At 37.8% G+C, this 22,721-nt stretch overlaps 1 long non-coding RNA gene and 1 other non-coding gene across 3 annotated transcripts in view; both read left to right on the top strand.

Annotated features, from left to right (window-relative positions):
* The window catches only part of LOC141572435 (uncharacterized), a 1,196,122-nt gene that overhangs the window by 1,161,829 nt on the left and 11,572 nt on the right, over positions 1-22,721 (top strand). The gene's annotated exons all lie outside the window — the stretch shown is intronic.
* On the top strand, positions 5,788-5,892 carry LOC141572516 (U6 spliceosomal RNA). Its single transcript, XR_012497844.1, has one exon. It is a non-coding gene; the product is annotated as a U6 spliceosomal RNA (small nuclear RNA).

Genomic DNA, 22,721 nt, shown 5'->3' on the forward strand with positions numbered 1-22,721 from the left:
TTCACAGCTTTGTCATTTTGGACAATTGAATTTTTCTGAAACTTTGTTTCCTGAGAAAAACATCAGCAATATGAACAATAGCAACCATAATAATACCTGTCCTAACTACATTTTTAAAATGGTAAATATAGCACAAGTTAATGGATGTAAAATTGCTTTTGAGCAGATAAATCATGATACATACATAAGTAGTTATAAAATATGTTGTAGCATAGAAATCTTTCACTTTTTTTTATTGTTTTCGATTGTTCATGGCTCTGGGCTGCTAGGCTGCTAAAACCAGAGTGTATAAACAAACTATGTTAAATGGTAACCTCTTGCCTTTCACATAGATCCATGCAACATATAAATGAAAGTGCCCTTTGGAGAAACAATTTCCTTATCAAGCCTGAACACACCAGGCCACTGAAATGGGAGCACAAATCATCTGTAGTGGGAAAGCTTTGCTAATTATGTTCAATAATACTTATGATTTCTTTATGATTGCAAAAGTAATACATGTTCACAGAAAATTAGGAGAATACACACACACACACACACACACAAGGTCAGACACTTAAGTTCACAAACTCATCCTAGAAAAAGTGCTACATACCTCATTGCAGAATATCACTAAGGTCACCTTCGAAGTGCTCCCCTTGGGAAGCTGTGCACCGATGCCAGCACCTAGTCCACCCTTCAAAGCAATTTTGGAACTCTTTTTCTGGAACGGCCATCAGAGCTGTCATCGTATTACCCTTGATGTCCTGAATGTCATCAAAATATCTTCCTTTCAATATTTCCTTTATCTTTGGATAAAGAAAGAAGTCATTGGGAGCCAGATCAGGTGAGTAGGGAGCGTGTTCCAATACAGTCATTTGTTTACTGGCTAAAAACCCCCTCACAGATAGTGCCGTGGGAGCTGGTGCACTGTCGTGATGCAAGAGCCATGAATTGTTGGCAAAAAGTTCAGGTCATCTAACTTTTTTATGCAGCCTTTTCAGCACTTCCAAACAGTAAACTTGGTTCACTGTTTGTCCAGTTGGTACGAATTCATAATGAATAATCACTGTGATATCAAAAATAACGTTAGCAACATTGCTGCAACAAGTTTACAAACTTAATTGTCAGACCTCATGTGTGCATGTGTGTATGAGTGTGTGTTTGTGTGTGTTTGTTCTTAATCTGGTCTATAGCCACCAAAGGATACATAAATGATGCATGCATACACATATAAATAAACTGATCCCCAGAACCTAGAGAATATCTATTTTGCTCTAAATCTCCAGAGTCATGATGAGAACACTCAAGCTCAGGGAGTTAAAATGATTTATTTTCGTTCTCAGGGACAAAAATTAACAGTAGAGTTGCCTCTCAATGTAATGTAGCATTTCGTAGTTTGTCTGTCATGTGCCCCACATAATTCCAGTTGTTAAACAGTTGGACCTCTCAGTAACACTAAAGGCATGTCCCGTTACCTCCATTGTACAGATGAGTAAACTGTACAGATGTCCCGTTACCTCCATTGTACAGAAGAGTAAACTGAACCTCAAAGAGGTTCAGGGACGTATCCAAAATGATGCAGGGAGAAAATTTGGCCTGTAAATCTAGATCATTTGACTGCAACTCCCAATTCTCTCTAGTAGGTCATCTTACTGAACTTACCCAGCATGGTGGACCAAATATCAGATATGGAAGCAATACAAACATCATGTCCAGGTTCAGACTTTCATAGTGATGTCTGAGAAATAACTGTTTCCACTTATTCAACTAGTAAATTTTAGCTATTATTCAGCTAACCTATTTGTTTCTAGACTTAGTTCCAACTGTGTGAATTTAGACATACAGCCTTACATTTGGGCCTCAGTTTAAATATATAGAAATAGGACATAAATGTATACCCCGTCATTTTGGATGCCCTTGGCCACAGGAATCAATAAAATGGCAACTGCAATAGTTTAACCAATAAATACATGCATTGTCTCACATCACATTACTCAGGATAGAGGGTATTTCCAAGAGTGGCCAATGTCATCAAATACACACCCATACACACACACACACACACACACACACACACAGTCACACACAAATTTCTGCTCTGCCTAACCAGTATAACAATTCTTATGATCTCACACTATCTGCCCAAGGGCATCTCTTTAAGACAGGCCAGCTATCAGCAGAAATACAAATATCCTTTCTGTAAGTCCCTTCTTAAAGAAAGGTGATAATTTCTAGATATTTCTCAGTAGATTCTCTCTCAGGCCTATTGACCAGGATTGAATCATATACTATTCCAAAACCAATTACTGGCATGGCAAATAGTTGTCTTAGGGTATATACACACTCGATTTCAAACAGTTATGCAATTTTGCTCTCTAAAATGCCTGCACATCTTCTGGCAGATTATACTTTTCCTGGCAGAACATAAGAGCCTTTTTCCTCACATTCATATCATACAATTTTCTAATTCTTCCATCTAATAACTATAAAGTAAGCATTCATAGTTGTTGTACGCGCATACACACACACACACGCATACAAATTTTCTGTAAGATTCACAAAATTGCTGAAATTTAAAACACATTTTTCATAAAGCTATGTGGAAAGAACATTCGTATCAGTTGTTGATGGTACTTAAATTAGTACAACCTAAATGGAAACACTTGGGAAATATCTTTCAAAATTCCAGTGTTAGGTATCCTTTGCATTTTAATCAAAGCAATATATATTCCAGATACTGTCAGTACCAGGATATTCATTTAAAAATGTTGGTTGAGAACCTACCATTGACCAGGCAATGTCCAAGTTGTGGGGGGATATATCAGGAACAAAGGAGAAAAATACCCCACCTCTTGTGGAGCTTATATTTTGGTACAGCATTAAATGTGCCAATAAAGCATTGAATGGTGTCAAAAATAGAGGCCACTCATGCTTAATACACAAAGATACTTTCTAAGCAAAGGACAGCTTCTGTGAGATCAGACCCCTAGAGCATTTTATCACATAACTATAAAATTGTTTAATTAGGTATTGTTGAAATTAGAAGAAACAATATTTGTGTCTGCTTGTATCATGTGTAACATGTCCCTGACAGGAGATATAAGAAAGTGACAACTACCGTCTAAGGAGGTGGAGGCAGGGGAATTGGGTACCTTTGGGACTGGAAAGGGAGGAAGACTTTTCTCTATAAATGCCATTTTGTAACTATGGTATTTGAAAATATATATTTATTACTTAATTAAATTTTAAATTTTAAAATATAGTATATATTATTGTGTGTTTGTCATTGTAAAAAATATGCATTTATTTTACTATTACTGTTATTGAAAAATCTCGATTTATACATAGCCATTATTTTTTTCTGATATGTAAAAGGTATTTTATATTCTGAATATTATTTCTATTAATTTGGGTCATTGAAGTATTTTTACCCATCTCTTATTCATCTATGATGTTCTTTGTCCAATAGAAAACTTTAGTTTTAATCAAATACAGGAAATTTTCTTTAAACTTCTTTTTTGTTTTGTTTTGTTTTTGTTATTTGTTTGTTTAAAAACTCCTGCCAAACCCCAAACCATAAAAGCAATCAGGCAGTTTCATGACCTTTATATTATTTTGAAGCCATTTGAAATTTATTGTCATGTATACTTTAAGAAACAGCTTGAACTCCATTTTTCCTAACACATTCTACTGAAATAATCGATTGTTGATCCCCTGGTGTGTGATGCCTGCACTGGGTCCATGCAAGCCCCAAAATGGTGGTCAATCCGTGGTTAATCCATCATCATCACCATTAAGCCTCAGGACGGTCCATCCTTTCCCGGTGGTTCTTTCCCAGCCTTTTGTAGATTCCTCACAGACATGTTCTCATCAAAACTCATCTGAAGACTCTGGGGACCCTCTGCAGATCTTTAGTGTTCTTTCTGGGCAGCTCTCTCCTCTCCAGGAAGGTGTACTGAAAACTCTAGCCACTGTGGCACCCAGACTCTCAGCTTTGGTTCCTCAACTCAAGATGTCCACAGCTCCCCCTGGGTTCTCCCTCTCAGTGCTGTTGCCTGGAAGCTCTCTCCACGCAGAGTGGGGAAGCAACCACATGGCTCACCATGTTTTTCAACAACCAGGGATACTGGTCCTATACTGCCTGATGTCCAAGGTCTGAAAACCCTTGTTTCCTATTTTTATGTCTCTTCTGTCGGGTGTTTCAGACAGGAAAATAAGTCCAATTCCTGTTACTCCATCTTGGTTGGAAGCAGAAGTGTCCTATACTATTTCTTAATTTGTGATTAGGTGAGTTGCCCACCTTGTTCTTATTTTTCAATATAATCTTATTTTTTACTGTACTTTTAGGACATTTTTCTATGGTCCTCCAAAAACCCCCACTGGAATTTTGAGTAAAAGTGTATTAAATTGATAGATTAAATGGGGGGGGGGTAGTATTTTTTCATAAGATTAAATAGTTATCTCCATACATATTATAAGAGTATTTATTTAGGTCTTTTTTTAAGTCTTTTATTGGAACTGTACATTTTTTAAATCTTCTTAAAGTGATTATCTATTCTTTATTTAATTCTTAGATGCTTGAGAGTATTTTTGGTAATGTTGTAAGTGTTCTCATTTCCTGCTGCATTTTATGATTGGTTATTGGTATAGAGGGACACTCTTGATTGCATATATTGAATGTATAGTCAGAAGTTTTGTTTATGTTTTCTAATTAGTTTCAACAGTTTTTCTGCTGATCCTCTTTGATATCCTACCTACATCATACTATCATCTGTATCTAATTGTACTTTTGATTCTTCCTTTTTAGTCTTTAAATTTCTTATTCCTTTTACTCTTGTTACTGAATTGTGCACCGCTCAGTGCACACTGAACAATGTTAGTGACAGATGGAATATCTATCATGTCCCTAACTTAAAAGGAAGTTGTCTTGTATTTTCATGTATAAGTGTGATGTTTTCTTTTTGTTATTAGTAGGTAGCCATTATCAAGTAAAGGAAGTTATCCTAGAGATGCTTTTTATTTCATCATATAGAGACATTGAATTTTATCATTTTTTTCTAAATATACTGAGATGCTCATTTTGTAATGCAGTGAATAATATCAATACATACTCTGACATTGAAATATTCCTACTGAGCATTAATTGTGTGTGGACATGCTTATATATTTTGTTTTGTTCCTTTGTTTTTGTGATGTCTATTTCAAAAGACAAGAATTAATTTCCCTCATTTCTATTTGCATCAGCAGGAGAGGTGAGCAATCGTGGTAGGCTCTACTCCAGATTTTTAGCCTCTACTCCAGCACCAGCAACCAAATACTTGAATGAAGTGGTTTAAGATCTTTGGACATAGTTGTCCTCTTCTATACAAATCAAGATAGTGATGAAAGACAGGAATAAACTTCTCTGATGCGTTGACTTATCAGCTCTTGAGAAGTTTGCATAGATATTCAATCAGGATTTCTTTTGTAGTCTCTTTGTTTTTGTTTCTCAGTGACATTCATCCCTACATCCTCACCTCTCTCCTCAAGCCTCACCTTCTTGACACACTTTCAGGTCTTTTCATGCTTTCAGGTTTGTGCATAGATGATACCTTCTATGTAGCACAACCTTCTTGTTTCAGTTAGAATTATTGGATTAACAATGACTGATTCTGCCTCTTGCTAGATTAAGAAAATTAAAATTCATTGGAAAGATATGGAGTAGTTCACAACAGAGACAGAGAGGAACCAGAGCCATGCTGCAAGTATGGGAAACAGGAAACCCTTGACCATCTTATGCAGGTGCCACATAACAAATCTACTCCAGTGCTCACTTTGGCGGCCCATACACTAAAACTGGAATGATAGTGAGATGATTAGCATGGCTCCTGTGCAAACATCACATGTAAATCTGAGGTATTCCATATTTTTCTTTATTGTATACTTAGAAGTTGCTAAGAAACTAGATCTTAAATGTCCTCACAACAAAAAGGAAATGACAATTATGTGGCATGATAGAGGTGTTAGTTAACACTGTGGTGGTAATCGTATTGCAATATATAAATGTATCAGATCAACACATTGTATACCTTAAATTTACACATCATTATATGTCAATTATATTTCAATTAAAAATAATTTTCCTTTTTTGGGTAACAACTTTATTAAAATATGTATAACATACATAGAATCAATTTATTCATTTAAAATATACAGTTTACTGATTTTTAGTATATTCAGAGTTGTGCAATCATTGCCACAGTCAACTTTAAAACATTTCATCACCTCAAAAAGAAATTCCATACCCTTTAGCTCTCACCCCCTAACCCCTTATAACCACTGCTCCCCCCGTCACCCTAAGCAGTCACTAATCTACTTTCTGACTCTTTGGTTCACCTGTTCTGGACATTTCATGCACAGTCATGCACCACATAACGGTATTTCAGTCAGCGACACAATGTATACATGATGGTAGTCCCGTAAGATTATAAAGAAGCTGGGTTTCCTGTAAGCAATGGAAGGATACATGGTTGGTGAGGGTTGTTTTTTCTCTGATGGGAGCAGTATCTGTGGTGCTTGACATTAGATTCCTCCTCATTCACAACACCTCGATTTTGAGTGTACAGATTACATTCTAGTCAGTCACTGACCAGTTTCAGTGCAGAGTAGCCTGTCCCCACAGCGCTACCTATGCAGAGGGCGCTACAACCCTCCCGGATCTAGCTTGATGGTCTTCAGAGTACAGTGCTGTACATTCTTTGTTAAGGATCTAAGGCCCTACACAAGGACACAGGTCCACAGGAGCTACCTTAACAATTTCAAGTGTCACTGCCACTTCAGTAGGAGCTTTCTGTGGTAGTGTGGTATCAGCCTGTCCCTGTACTTTGGAAACATTTTCAGGTTGTAATGATGTGAAGCATAAGGAAGTTTTATTTCTTCCATCAGTTCAATGCCAGAGAGTATCCTTAGTGGCAGATCGGGTCATTGCAGCTAAACTCCAAATATTGATTCCTCAGTTTTACATCCTCTCCATGTTAAACACCATCTTTTTTTATGAATACCCCAAAGTTCCTTAATCTATTGTTCCCACATGGACTAGCCAGACTACATTGTCATGACAATCTCCTACGTTCCTTTCTCTCTCTTGATTTCCTATTCCTACTGATCCTCAGGCCACCTTTTCGCTCCCTTCTGACAGTCACTATTGCGATGATCTACACCTTACCCCGCCAGTTTCTCCTCAATATTTCCAGTCTGTCCAGCCCTCATCCTTTTTCATGGCATAGCATCAGCAGCTTTGATGTTTTATTTCCAACTCTGTTGGAAAGAAGCAGGAGAAAGGCTCCTGGGACAGTGTTTATAAGTCTGTCATAGTGTACAGTAGTGGCCTAGGCCTTCACATTCACTCACCACTCACCCACTGACTCACTCAGACCAACTTCCAGTTCTGCCATCTCTAGCCATGGTAAATACCCTCTAGAGGTATGCCATTTTTATATTTTATACCACATTTTACTGTACTTTTTCCATGTCTACATATGTTTAGATACACAAATACCACTGTGTTACAGTTGTCTAAAGTATTCAGTACAGTAACATGCTGTACAGGTTTGGATTATAGAAACAGGAGGCTACACCATACAGCCTAGGTGTGTAGTAGCTATGCCATCTAGGTCTGTGTAAGTACACGCTATAATGTTCACACAATGATCAAATCAGCAGATGCATTTCTCAGAAAACATCCCTGTCATTAAATAATGCATGACTATGAATGGAATCATACCATATGTGGCCACAAGGACTTGAAGTTTCTTTATATGATCTGGATACAAATTGTTCTAAGTCAGGTATATAATTTGCAAACATGATTTCCCAAGTATGCAGTCTTTTGGTTCTTTTAACAGTGCCTTTTGAAAAGCAGAATTTTTTTTAAATGAAGGTAACATTGGTTTCCAGACTTTTGATGGTGATCACAATGTAGTTGTCAAATTATAATGTTGTACTCCTGAAACTTATATCATCTTATAAACAAATGTTACATCAATAATATTTTACAATGAAAAACTATATTTTTTCCAAATGATTTTTTCATCACTTTGTTACTCTGTTTAAGATTCAAAATCCCTAAAGAAGGATTGTAACTGGTCTTGGTTATATCATGTTCTCCACCACCCCTTGATGGGGTCAGGATACCTTGACTTAACATCCCACCAAGACTGATCACAAACTTGGAGAAACCATGTTCTAAAGGAAGGTGTTTCATTTTGGAAGGAATGGGTTCAGTCAAAGCCCCAAACAAAAAATGCCCGCTGCATTTCCCCACATCATTGTCTGGTTAACCCCTATTTACTTATTTTGCTCTTTTTTAATTAGTTTCAGGTATACAAAACAAGATAGTAGACATTTACACACCTCACAAAGTGATAACTCCAACAGTCTACTACCCATCTGATACTGTAAATAGCTATTACAATACTGTTGACAATACTCCACATACTATACTTTACATCCCATGACCATATATATGTATGGTCATATATATATACACATATATATATGTATGTATAAAATAGTGGACATTCAGTACTTTTTTATATATTTCAGGTGTACAGCACAATGGCTAGGCATTCACATAATTTAGGAAGTGATCCCCCCAATAAGTCTAGTACGCATCTGACATCATACATAGATTTTACGTTATCGACTGTATTACCCATGCTGTATTTCACATCCCCATGACTATTTTGTGACTGCCCATTTTTACTGCCTAATTCCTTCACCTTTCTCACCTATCCATCCAATCCCCCTCCTATCTAACAGCCATCAATTTGTTGTCTATAAGCCTATTTGTGGTTTATTTGCTCATTTATTCTATTCTTTAGATTCCACATATAAATGAAGTCATATGATATTTGCCTTTCTCTGTCTGACTTATTTCACTTAGCATAATATCCTCTAGGTCTATCCATGTTGTTACAAATGGTAAGATTCCATTCTTTTTTTAGCAGAATAATACTCCATTGTATAAATGTACCACAATTTCTTTATCCAGTCATCTGTTGAGGGACATTTTGGTTGTTTCCATATCTTGGCTATTGTGAATAGCACTGCAGTAAGCATAGGGGTGCCTGTATTTTTTTCAAATTAGTGTTTTGGATGTTTTGGGATAAATACCCACAAGTGGAATGGCTGGGTCACAAGATAGTTCTATTTCAATTTTTTAAGGAACCTCCATACTGTTTGCGCAGTAGCTGCACCAATTTTTAGTCTCACCAAGTGTGCAAAAGGGTTCTCTTTTCTCCACATCCTCACCAACACTTGTTGTTTGTTGATTTATTGGTGATAGCCATTCTGACAGGAGTGAAGTGGTATCTCATTGTGGTTTTTATTTGCATGTCTCTGATTAGTAATATTGAGCATCTTTTCATGTCTATTGGCCATATGTATGTCCTCTTTGGAGAAATATCTATCCAGGTCCTCTGCCCATTTTTTAATTGGATTGTTTTTTTAGTTGGTGTTGAGTTGTATGAGTTTTTATAAATTTTTGTGTTAATCCCATATCAAATATATGATTGGCAAATATCTTCTCCCACTTTTTTTTGTTGTTGATGGTTTGCTTTGCTGTGAAAAAACTTTTAATTTACTGTAGTCCCACTTGTTTATTTTGTTTCCCTTGCCTAAGGAGATATATCAGTGAAACTGCTACCAAGGGTAATGTCTGAGAGTTTACTGTCTATATTTTCCTATAGGAGGTTTATGGTTTCAGGTCTTACATGTAAGTCTTTAATCCACTTTGAATTTATTCTTGTATATGACATAAGAAGGTGATCCAATTTCATTTTTTTGCATATATCTGTCCTTTTTCCCAGCATCATTTATTGAATAGAGTGTCTTGAGGAACGGATTTATTTCTGGGTTCTCTGTTCTGTTCCATTGATCTATGTGTCTGTTTTTATGCTGATACCATGTTTTTTTGAATACTATAGCCTTGTAATATAATTTGATATCAGGTGGCTTGCTACCCCCAGCTTTGTTCTTTCTCAGGCTTGTCATGGCTATTTGAGGTCTTTTATAGTTCCATTTAAATTTTAGAAGTATTTGTTCTAGTTCTGTGAAAAAATGCTATTGGTATTTTGATAGAGATTGCATTGAATCTAAAGATTGCTTTGGGTAGTATGGACATTTTAACTGTATTAATTCTTCCTATCCATGAGCATTGTATATGTTTCCATTTATTTGTATCTTCTTTAATTTCTCGATTAAATGTCTTATAATTTTCTGAGCATAGGTCTTTTGCTTCTTTGTTTAAATTTATTCCTAAGTTGTTTTTTGTTTTTGTTTGTTTGTTTTTCTATGTAATTGTGAATGGGATTGTTTTCTTAATTTTTCTTTTTGATAGTTTGTTATTGTTGTATACAAATGCAACTGATTTTTGGATATTAATTTTTTATTTTGCTACTCTACTAAATTTATTTATCAGTCCTAATAGATTTTTGGTGGAATCTTTTGGGTTCTCTATAAATACTACCATACCATCTGCAAATAATTGCAGTTTTACTTCTTTTCCCATTTGGATTACTTTTATTTCTCATTCTTGTCTGACTGCTGTGACTAGAAATTCCAGAACTATGTTGAATAAAAGTGGTAAAAGTGGGCATCCTTGCCTTGTTCCTGATCTTAGAAGAGAATGCTGTAAGCTTTTGTCCATTTAGTATAATAGTAACTGTGAGTTTGTCATATATGACCTTTATTATCTTGAGATGTGTTCCCTATATTCCCACTTTGCTGAGAGTTTTTATCATCAATCGATGCTGGATTTTGTTAAATACATTTTCTGCATCTATTGATATGACCATATGATTTTTATTTTTTATTTTGTTTACGTGCTGTATCATGTTAATTCATTTGCAGATATTGAACCAACTTTGCATACCAGGAATGAACCCCACTTGATTGTGGTGTATGATCATTTTAATGCATTGCTGAATTCAGTCTGTTAGTATTTTGTTAAGGATTTTTGCATCTATGTTCATCAAGGACATTGGCCTATAATTGTTTTGTTTTGTTTGTTTGTTTGTTGTTTGTTTTTTGTAATGTAATTATCTTGTTTTGGAATCAGAGTAATGGTGGCCTCATAAAATGAGCTTGGGAGGCTTCCCTCCTCTTGAGTTTTTTGGAATAGTTTGAGAAGAACAGGTGTTAAGTGTTTTCTAAATGTTTGGTTAAATTCACCAGTGAATTCATCTGGTCGAGGACTTTTGTTTGTTGAGAGCCTGTTGATAACTGATTAGATTTTGTTAGCTTTGATTGATCTGTTCAGATTTTCTGTTTCTTCTTGATTTAGCCTAGGAAGATTGTATGCTTCTAGGAATTTATCCATTTCTTCCAGATTACCCAATTTGTTGGTGTATAGTTGCTTGTAGTGTGTGTGTGTGTGTGTGTGTGTGTGTGTGTGTGTGTGTGTGTATGTCTTTGTGTTTCTGTGGGTTTTGTTGTCACTTCTTTTTTCATTTCTGATTTTATTTATTTGGATCCTCTCTCTTTTTTTCTTGATGAGTTTGTCAATTTTGTTTGTTTCTTTTCAAAAAATAACTCTTGGTTTCATATATATACATATATATTCATATATATATATGGCCTCTATTTTGTTTCATATATATATACATATATATTCATATATATATATGGCCTCTATTTCGTTTACTTCATTTACTTCCACTGTGATCTTTGTTATTTTCTTCCTTGTACCCATTTTGGGCTTCATTTGCTGTTCTTTTTCTAGATCCCTTAACTGTAAAGTTAGACTGTTGATTTGAGATTTGTCATGTTTCTTTAGGTAGGTCTGCATTGCTATGAATTTCCCCCTTAGGACTGCTTTTGCTGTGTACCATAGATTTTGGGTCATTGTGTTTTCATTTTCATATGTCTCAAGGTATCTTTTGACTTCTTCCTTGATCTCTTCGTTGTCCCATTCATCATGTAATAGCATGTTATTTAGTCTCCATGTGCTTGTGTTTTTCAGTTTTGTTTTGTTTTTCTTGTAATTGATTTCTAGTTCATACCATTATGATCAGAGAAGACACTAGGTGTGATTTTAATCTTCTTAAATCTGTTGAGACTTGTTTTGTGGCTTAACATATGGTCTATCTTGGAAAATATTCCATGTGTACTTGAAAAGAATGTATATTCTGCTGCTTTGGGGTGAAATACTCTAAAAGTATCAATTAAATTCATCTGACCTAGTGTGTCATTTAAGGCCACTGTTTGTGTGTTGATTTTCGGTCTGGAAGATCTGTTCATTGGTGTCAGTGGGGTGTTAAAGTCCCCTACTATGATTGTGTTACTGTTGATCTTTGCCTTTATGTCAGTCTATTCCATATATATATATATATATATATATATATATATGTTTTTAGTTGCTCCTATGCTGGGTGCATGAATGTTTACTAGGGTTGCGGCCTCTTGTTTGATTGATCGCTTTATTATTATGCAATGTCTTTTATTATAGTCTTTGATTTAAAGTTTATTTTGTCTGATATAAGTATTGACTACCCCAGCTTTTTTCTCATTTCCATTTGTGTGAATTTTTTTTTTTTTTCCATCCCTTTACTTTCATCTGTGTGTGTCTCTCAATCTGAGGTAGGTCTTTTGTAGACAGCATATGCATGGGTCTTATTTTCTTATCCATTCAGTTACCCTGTGTCTTTTGATTGAGACATTTAATCAATTTACATTTAAAGTGATTATTGATAGGCACATAGTCATTGCTGTTTTATTATTCATAATTTTGATCTTTATTTGTTTTTTGTTTTCTTATAATACTGACTTGGTGGTAATGAATTCCTTTAGCTTTTTCGTGCCTGGGAAGCTCTTTAGCTCTCCTTTAATTTTAAGTGATAACCTTACTGGGTAGAGTAGTCTTGGTTGTAGGCCTTTGTTTTTCATCACTTTGAATATTTGCTGGCACTTCTTCTAGCCTGCAACTTTTCTGTTGAGAAAGCAGCTCATAGTCTTATGGGAGCTCCCTTGTAACTAGTCGTCTTTCTCTTGCTCCTTTTAGGATTCTCTCTTTGTCTTCACCCTTTGCCATTTTAATTATGATGTGTCTTGGTGTGGGCTTGTTTGGGTTCATCTTACTTGGGACTCTCTGTGCTTCCTTGGCTTGTATGTCTATTTCCTTCCCCAAGTTAGAGTAGTTTTTGGTCATTATTTCTTCAAATATGTTCTCAGTCCTTGCTCCCTCTCTTCTCTTTCTGGTATTCCTATGATGCAAATGATGTTATGCTTGATGTTGTCCCAAAAGTCCCGTAAACTACCTTCATTTTATTTGTTTGTTTCTTTGTTTGTTTGTTTCATTTAATTATTTTTTTTTCTTTTTGCTGTTCCAATTGTGTGTTTTCTACTACCTTGTTTTCTAAATTGCTGACTCAGTTCTCTGCTTCATATATTCTTTTGATTCTTTCTAGTGTATTCTTCATTTCCATTATTATATTATTCATTTCTGACTGGTTATTTTTTATGGTTTCTATGCTTACTATCTCTTTGCTGAAATTCTCACACATGAGCTGCTGTGTGGGGGCTGACCCTTCTGAGTGGGGTTCAACCATGAACCTCTTGTGTCTGTTGGGTCCATCTTTGGTTGTGCCACTTGTCAGGCTACCCAGGTAGTGCTCTGGTGTGGTCTTAACCTAGTCTCTCAGTGTGTTGTCTCTGGTGTCTCTTCAGAGGGGTTCCCATGCAGGCCTATTTCAGCCTTGCCTGTGACCGACCTGGGGCTACCCAGTAAGAGCTATGCAGCTATATGTGGTTGATTGCTGCCTGTGCTGTACCTGGAGGCATGTGGCAGTGGCCTCACCATGGACCAAGGCCATCTGATACCAGTATGGAGCCTGGGGCAGCTTAGCAAAAGGCCCAGGGCCCCCTGTGCCTATTCCCACCTGCTGGATGACCATAGGTCTCCTGTTGAAAGGGTCTCCTTAGGTGTACCCACCAGGCTGAACTCATGTTGAGAATGCCCCAGCAATGCAGCCCCAGGTAGGCAGGGCTGGGCTCCAAGGATTGACAGGGTGGTTTATATAAAGTTAATGCAGTTTCTGTTCTTGCACGGCGCTAGGCCTATGACCACTTCACAAAAATGCCCTGAAAACACCGTGACAAGCCACTGCTTACTTTGGGCTAGCAAATTCCTGAAAGCTGCCAAGAGAGGTTGTGACCACAGGTTTTGGGTCACTGACCAGCAGTGGGCTATTTGCTGCTGCATTAAAGCCTTCTGCAGCTTTGGGGTGGGGCTGGTGACTCCATAGCTGAGAGTGCCTGCACCACCATGGGGTAGTATTAGCTGTGCTGGGCTGGGACCCAGGGCAGCACCAAGGTGGTGCGCATGTGTGAATTTTGCGAGACCAATATTTTCTCAGATTTGGCCCTTTGGGGGAGGGGTCAACATAGAAAAGTTGGTGCCCTCCTGTAGGCTAGACATGAGGCCAGCTCCACAGGGGGACAATGGCTGGTCTCTCCAGACCTCTCAGTGAAGTCACACAACTCAGTCTTTCCTGTATATCTCTGGTGTCTTTTGAGTTGCTGCCCCTCCACCAGAGACCAGGTGAGTATTTGCAAACAAGTGAGGCTCTGTGCGGTCCCTCTAAAAGGGCATCTCAGATTCCAGGCACCTTCATTCTCAGTGGGATGGAAAGACAGAGTCCTCGCTGATTTTTGCTGCCAGATGTTGTGGGAATTCCTATTCCCGGTACAAGACCCCTGGGCTAGGAAGCCCAATGTGGGGCTGGGACCCCTCCCTCATTTTGGGGGACCCCTACCAAGGAGGTGTCCCTCCTTGTGTTCAACCACTATTGGTGGGTTTGGGGTTGGCCTGCTTTACATCCCTGTCCCTCCTATCAGTCTCAATTTGGCCTCTTCTTTATATCCTTAGTTATAGGGGTTCTATCCAGCTAGTCTTTAGGTGACTCTTGAGGTTGATTGTTCTATAATTTATTTTAATTGTGGTGTAATCCTGGGAGGCAGCAGGCATAATGTTTACCTAATTCCACATCTTTAATTAACCCTTATTTATTAATTGAAACCTGTTTTGGAGTTCTAGCCTCATGGAAGAGTGGATTGAATGCCCTGTTTCCATATTCCCATAGTAGCCTGTATCTTCTCCATGCCAACACATATGTATCACAATGTTGTACTTTCTGTTTTCTTCATATAGGGTGAGGTACTTGATAGCTGAAACCCTAACTTTAATCCTAACCCTAGGTGTGTCTTCCCAGGTTTTAGAAGATAGTACTTGGTGCATGGTACGTGTATAGTTACTATTTTGGGGAAGAAGTGGAAGAAAAAGAAAGAGACAAAGAGGGAGGGGGGAGGGAGAGAGAGAGAGAGAGAGAGAGAGGGAGGGAGGAAGGAAGGAAGGAAGGAAGGAAGGAAGGAAGGAAGGAAGGAAGGAAGGAAGGAAAAGGATAGGAAGTGAGGGGAAGGGAGAAAGAAATTTAAGTAAAAGAGGATGGAGTTAAGGAAAAGGAGAGGAAGGGAGGAAGAAAATAATCTAGAAAAGAACAATTGACAACTCAGTATGATGGAAAATACTCTGAGTGGTAACCATCCAAGGAGCTAGGCTGCCATGAAAGTGAGGAATTCCTAATCATGGAAGGTCCTTAGTTACCAGCCAGATGACCATGTGAGCCATGGGCTGAGAAACAATTGAAGATCTGAAAAGGAAATTGAACTAGATGAATGTCAAGGTCCCTTTAAGATCTATGATTCCCTGATACAATATCCTAAATGATGAAAATTTAGGGGAACGGGGGATTTGGTAGTGGAACTAAATCCAAGGGATCAATTCAATATACATGTAGACGAGAGCTATGGTTAAAGCATATAAATATAATTTTCTTTCTTTCCCTCCTTCCTTCCTTCTTTCTTTCCTTCCTTCCTTCCTTCCTTCCTTCCTTCCTTCCTTCCTTCCTTCCTTCCTTCCTTCCTTTCTTTTTTTCCCCCTCCCTGGTTCAGTAAATACCTGAGAAGGAAGAACTGTGCTTCCTTCCAATGATTGTCTCAAGAGTAGTTTGACTGTCATTTATTTCTATTAACCAATGCACTAAACACATTAGCTTCTGGAATAAGATAACCTTGAAATTTCTGGATGTGTATCTCAAGCCTTAAAAAGATAAGAGAATCTGTGTGTATAACTCAAAGTCCCTCAGCCCTTCTGAGATCTTAGCTTTCAATATCATCAAGCCTTTGATATTTGGGTTTGTTTTGCCATCAGCAAAATAGAACTTCTATTGCTAAAGGGATGTTGGGAACTTCAGATGGCTTTTTGAAAACAAGTAGATTTTGAAAACTAATATTTTTGTATTTAATGTAAATAAGTTAGAACTTTGCTGATTCCTTTTCTTCTGAAGTAGACATGAATGTAATATGCGATGGTATAAGTCTATATAAAATAACATTTCAGTTTGCTTTAAATGCAAAACTTTAAAAACTGAAATTGAAGTCTTTCTTCAAATGCTAAGTTACCATCTTTTGGCTTGTTGTAATATACAAAACCTCATCATATATGACAGAAATGAGATATTGTCAAGTATTAAAACAAGCTGTTTTCCCTTTGTAAAAAAGAGAATCACTGCAAAATGACTGTGTGAAATTGAAATGATTAAGAACAAAATCCCACAAGATATCAAGATACAAATTATAACGTAAACCATTTTTCTTTGTTAGCTAACGCGTCCTTGTTAACATTCGTGAATACTTGGAATTTAATCAGTATTCTAAGCGCAAGTATTTTAGTTGTTTCTGGATTTCCAATAGCTTGGTAAACAATAAACAACTGAGATGTATAAATGTGAAATTGGGACTTACAGCAGGGATGGGGTGTGGGATTTCTAATTAGAAGGGACACAGAGGGAAGCTACATCTGGAAGGCAGCACTTTGTATTGACATTGTATGTTTCTTTGGTGTCTTGGAGAGGGAGTGGCAGGAGTCTGTCAAAGGCTAAAGCCGTGGTCCCCACACCCAAGTCATTTCTTGGTTAGCTGTTGTCAGTAAGATTAAATTTCCCAAAGTTACTAGGCATGTCCCTCTTCTCTCTCTCTCTCTCTCTCTCTCTCTCTCTCTCTCTCTCTGTGTGTGTGTGTGTAGAGACATGGTTATATCTCTATAGCACTTTATGAAGTACATTCATGTTTATTTTCTTACCTAATCCTGAAACTTACCCTGGGAAATAAAGAGGGCGTATTTGACAGGTAAATACAGAGTAGTACGCTGTGGCTGAAAGACATACACAAGGTGATCCACCTAGTTCTTAGCACAGCTCAAATTGAAAACTGCGGTCTTTTTTTTAACAAACTGGTCACGAAGCCTCAGTATTTTCATGTCTATATTACCTCACAGAGTTGCTGAAGGATTAAATGAAAGCACATTTAAATGAATGCATGGTACATTCTAGGTGCTCAAAAAAGTGGCTAGTTAAAAAAAAGACAAATCTTTCTAGGCTCTCTTCTGTATATCAGATTACATTTTCTAGAACAAATGCGTTTTCGTCTGTTATTTAATTTATGGGTTCCATGTAGACAACCACTTTGGATGTACTATACCAACTTTGCACTTAATACATTGGGTAACCATATCTATTAAGTCTTTGTGTAGGGGCCGCATTTCACTCTGCTGCCATTACCAGTAGTGCCCATCAGCCATTCAGCTTACAGAGAGATAAATGTATCCATGGATGCATTCTGCATATAAGCAAACAAGCAAAGAAGAGGAAGTAAGAGTCAGCAGAAGAGAAACAGCCACTGCCCTTTGTCACTTTCTCTGACCAGCTAGGTTTGTCTGCTGAGTAACTGTGGTGAGTTCCTTCAGCAGTCAATAAGTGCAGACTATAGGTGGGATGTGGGGATGAGAATTGAATTGCTATTGCAGATTTGCATGACTAGGTAAGTTTGGTATTCCACCTGCTGCTGAATTCTCGCTAGAGTGACCACACATGCTGGCTTTCCAGTGCCAAGGCATTTCCTCAGATGTGACACTTGTAGTGCTAAAAACAGAAAAGTCCCATGCAAACTGGGCTGACTGGACTAAACGTGAAGCCTAGTTTGTTAAAACCCATAACCTGATGCCTCAGTTCCCACTGAGAGGCTCTTCTTCACTTGCCTTCACTGGGCAGCCTCAGCTCAGCCTTCTAGAAGCCTAACACAGAGCAACTCTGCATAAAATAATTGGTTTCCCTAGTTACATTCTTATTCACACCCCCACATAATTTGCATGGAGCAAAAGAGTCAATGAATAGATATTTATAATTCCATTTAAATTTGTCTCCCTTATTTTTTCTTAAACTTTGGCACCTGCTACCACTTGCCTGCTCACAGAAAACAAAAGGAATCAAAAAGAGCAAACAAATGTTAATGAGAAAACTCAGAAACAGCTGAGATGCTTAGTTTTCATCAGCTTTCTTTTTCCATAAACATGTGGACACATAGTATTTTCTGCTGCATATTTATAATGTGGTTATATTTTTTCTGATAGTAAACCTGTTTCCATTTCTTAGGGTATACTGGAACAGTAAAGGCTAAAATAGTGCTAATAAATTATTTTTGAGACAAAGTTACCTGACTTTGGAGAGTGGGACACTGCCATTGTTAGGAGATACAGCATCCAGAATTGACAGGTTATTTCAAAAGAGGATCACTGTTGTCGAAAGAAAGAGAGAGAGAGAGAGAGAGAGAGAAAGAAAAAAGAGGTTTATTGAGTCCTACTATGTGCTAGGCACCAGACTGAACATTTCATTCAGATTAATTTGTTTACTCTTTATATCAACTTTATAAATTAGGCATTATATCTATTTTACATTTGAGCATGTCTCTAATTGAAGGTTAAGTACCTTCATCCAATAGCTGGTGAAAAAGAGAACTACCATGTTTCCCCGAAAATAAGACCTACCCGGAAAATAAGCCCTAGCATGATTTTTCAGGAGGACGTCCCCTGAACATAAGCCCTAATACATCTTTTGGAGCAAAAATTAATATAAGACTCGGTCTTATTTTCGGGGAAACACAGTATGTTTTTAAACCGAGGTGGTCTCAGTGGTCCACCTGCAGAGCCCAGGCTGCAGTCCACTTCCTAGGTTATCACCTTAGCATCAGCATCTCCAGGTGCTTGGCGGCCTGCACAACCATGAAGACCCATGGCCTCACAAAAGTGTCTGTGTCTAAGCCTTTAGTACCTCCAGCCTTTGAAAACAGCTAGTGTATTTCCCCGTGTGCCTGCAAACTCAAAAGAAATATAATGTAAAGAAGACAAAGATTTTCTATCTTTTTCAACCAACCCCCACACTCACATTTCTTGGAAAAATGAAAGTCCTAAAGAAACCTAACATACACAGTGAGAATCAAATTATAAATGATGTCTCTTCTGTGACATGGCTGTACCTCTACCAAAGGACACAATGAAAAGGGCAGGTTAGTGATCAGCATCAGACAGCCTTAGGGTTATTAAGTCTCCAGTGAGGACTATCTACTGGCCATCTCAGCCGGGGGAAATTGCTGACGCCTGCCATTCTCAGTTTCCTTATTTGTAAAATGGAAGGCACAATATGTATGTACCACTGCTTCTCTCCTGATGTTGAGACCTTTGTTTTTAATCTCCTGGTTTTACACCCTAATTAGTTACTACTTTATTCAGAATCCAGATAGTTGTAGAGCACCCTTACTCCTGAACAGAGCTTCTACCCGGAGTCCCTGTGTGGGTTCTCTAGCCTGGCAAGAAAAAGGAGAGGGAAATAACATTCAGTGAGGATCTGACACTCTATGTCAGACGCTGCAGAAGAAATTTATTATTTCACAAAGTTCTTATATCACACGTACTTAGTTGTATGTAACAGAAGTTCAATTACAGTGGTTTAACCAAATGGCAGCTTTAATTTTCTCCTGCAACAAGACACATTGGAGTTGTGATATGGATGCTCAGACTCCATTATCGCCTCCATGTTCCAGAGAGGAAGAAAGGGAACATCAAAGAGCAAAGGGTGAATGCCAGCTGAGTCTGTCTGCATTTGTGAGGTTTTCTCCAAAGCTAAAGGAGTGACTTTCATTTATATCTCATCATTAAGAATTGTCACAAACTGCAAAGGAGCCTGAGGAATGTGGTTAGTGAAGCTGGCCACATGGCCACCCTGCACGTAATTAGGGGTTTGTTAGCAAGGAAGAAGATGGGAGTGGATTTTGAGGAAACCACCAAAAATGTCTACAGCATCATGCTCCAAATTTAGTGAGCACGCAGTGATTTTAATTATCCATGTTTACTTGTTTGTGAGACTAAGGAGCTAAGTCTCGGTCACACGGTCACACTCACCTCCATTTATCTCTTTCTACTCTGCTACATCTTTTGTAAGGGTCATTGACCCTAATATGGATGATCCTTCCTGAAGAAGTTGAAAGAGAGAAGCATCTTGTATTTTTCTTGCCTTTTGGGTGTGTACCTCATATGTTCCAGGCACCATTCCAGGTAGCTGTTTTCCCTGCTGAGGATTCTGTGCTCAGAGCAGCTGGGCAGTCCTTCCCTGGCCCCACAGCTGATAAGTGGAAGAGCTGGGGTTCAATGGCAGGTGGATCAGAACCCTTCTCATTTTATTCCATGGTGTAACCAACCAAGAGTATTTAATATTTAGCAGAAGGAATCTCAAAGATGGGACAACTTTCAAGATCTACCGTAGAGGAATTTCGACAGTGGCCTCATTCTGGCCAGGTGTGGATGATTTTCAGTGTAGTCCTAAATTGGAGCAGGAAATGTGAGAGGAAGCAAAAGGTTCCCTCCCTTTTCTAGTATGTCTGAGTATAGAAGCCCAATAATAAAACCCTAACCATTATGTAGGACTTACTGAATCTCATGTATATTATCATCTCTTGGTTCTTCTAACAACCCTGAACAATGGAACAGGCAGGGACTTATCTCCAGTGTTTGAATAAAGAAGTGGTCATTCAGAGTATTAAATGCAAAGTAACAGTTGTGATCACAGCAATGAACCTATGCTTTCTAATATTAACTCCTGTGTTCCTTCTATAAATTCAGTCTTCAAGGTCCTTCATAAAAGAGCTTTCAGACGGAATATGAGGTAAAGTTTCATTTTGTGAAAATCACATGCAGTTTTAAGCAGCATCTAAGCCAATATCTAATTTTCTTGTCAATCTTGTATCAGGAATTAGTCAAACTACTCAGCTTTTTTGCCCTTTTTTCCTGAAATAATTTAGTAATCAATTTATTTATGAAAAACAATTACACACTAATGAAACACTTGATATTTTCTTAGACTAACCTGCTGAAAATAGTGCCATTATTAAAATAGGTAATTAATATCTACTTGAGATTCATTTCAAATATATATACTTTAAATGTGCAACATAGTGAAAAAAAATCTAATAACTAAATCAGCATCCTTGTCATCAACATTATTATTGACAAAGATTTGTTGAGCATCTGGTATGAGTAAGACCTGGTAGCACATCCTGGAAACAAAAATATATGGATTTACTAGATCGCCGGCTTCCTTGCTGGCTGCAGTACCTTGCACATAGCATCTGTTCAAGTGTTCATTGAAGTGACAGATAAATGAAGGAAGGAAGAAGGAAGGGTATACTCATTCATTTGGGGAAGAAGAAAGGCCTCCTCTCCTTTTCTAGTGTGTGTTGTTAACAGTGGCCAGACAGAAAAGATACCTAATGAGAAGCATGGATTATCCCTCTCTTTTGCACCTAGCGCAGTATACGGCACTTGGATTGTGCTCCACAGATTGTTGCCGGATGAATGGATGAGTACATATTTCTGTACCATTGAACTTCCTCATTAGTCTCCTTCCTGCCCAGGTCCCTTACTCGCAGAAGAACTCTTCCATATTTTGTCACATGTGATTGTTTAAAAGATTTTGAGATTATCCCTTCTGAGAACGACTTCCTTCCAAAACTCTAATCTTGCTTTCACATGCTGCTCTTAGTCCTGCCAACCCAACCTGGCAAGGGAATTGGAAAGCAGATAGCATCGTATGGAAGCACGGGCGGGTTAAACGTATGGGAGTCCTGTTCTTTTCCAGAATTGATGATTCCTCACTCTTCCTTAAGACTCCGCTCTCCCCCGCCTGAAAGAAAGCCCTTTTGTCCTTCTCTAATTAGTTATGGATAAGAAAAGTAGATATGCCCCTTTTGTGGTCTTTAATGAATAAGTCCCTCATGAAATATCTTACTGTGGCATAAAAACAAAAGGTTGCAAGCTGATTACCACCATCATTATTAGAATCCAGGCATGGAAAAATGGCTTCTTCTGGGATTCCTTTGCCTTCTTTGTTCAGAACTAAATTTCAAAGCCCATGACTCTTGGCATAGTAATATATTTCAATGTTAAAGGAGATAATGAATGATATCAGGTGCCTAGAACAGAAACCAAACATGATAAAAAGAAGTTTAGTAGAAACTTTGACTTCTAAGTCTTCAGAGAAATTAACTATTAAAATATTGTGGGGCATTTCAAGGACAATCAAGGATGCCATAATTTGAGCTTGAAACCTGACAGAAGTAAATCGTTGTGAATAAATAAAGACTACAATAAAATGAATCACTACAACAAGAGTAAAGAGGATCTTAGGAACCACAGATTTCATCCTCCTAAGTGACCTACCCAAGGCCACACAGTTAAGATACATACACACACACACACACACACACACACACACACACGTGTGTGTGTGCATGTATGTATGGGGTGTGATCACAAAATA

The sequence above is a fragment of the Rhinolophus sinicus genome, linkage group LG06 (genome assembly GCF_036562045.2).
Source record: "Rhinolophus sinicus isolate RSC01 linkage group LG06, ASM3656204v1, whole genome shotgun sequence".
Classification (NCBI taxonomy): domain Eukaryota; kingdom Metazoa; phylum Chordata; class Mammalia; order Chiroptera; family Rhinolophidae; genus Rhinolophus; species Rhinolophus sinicus.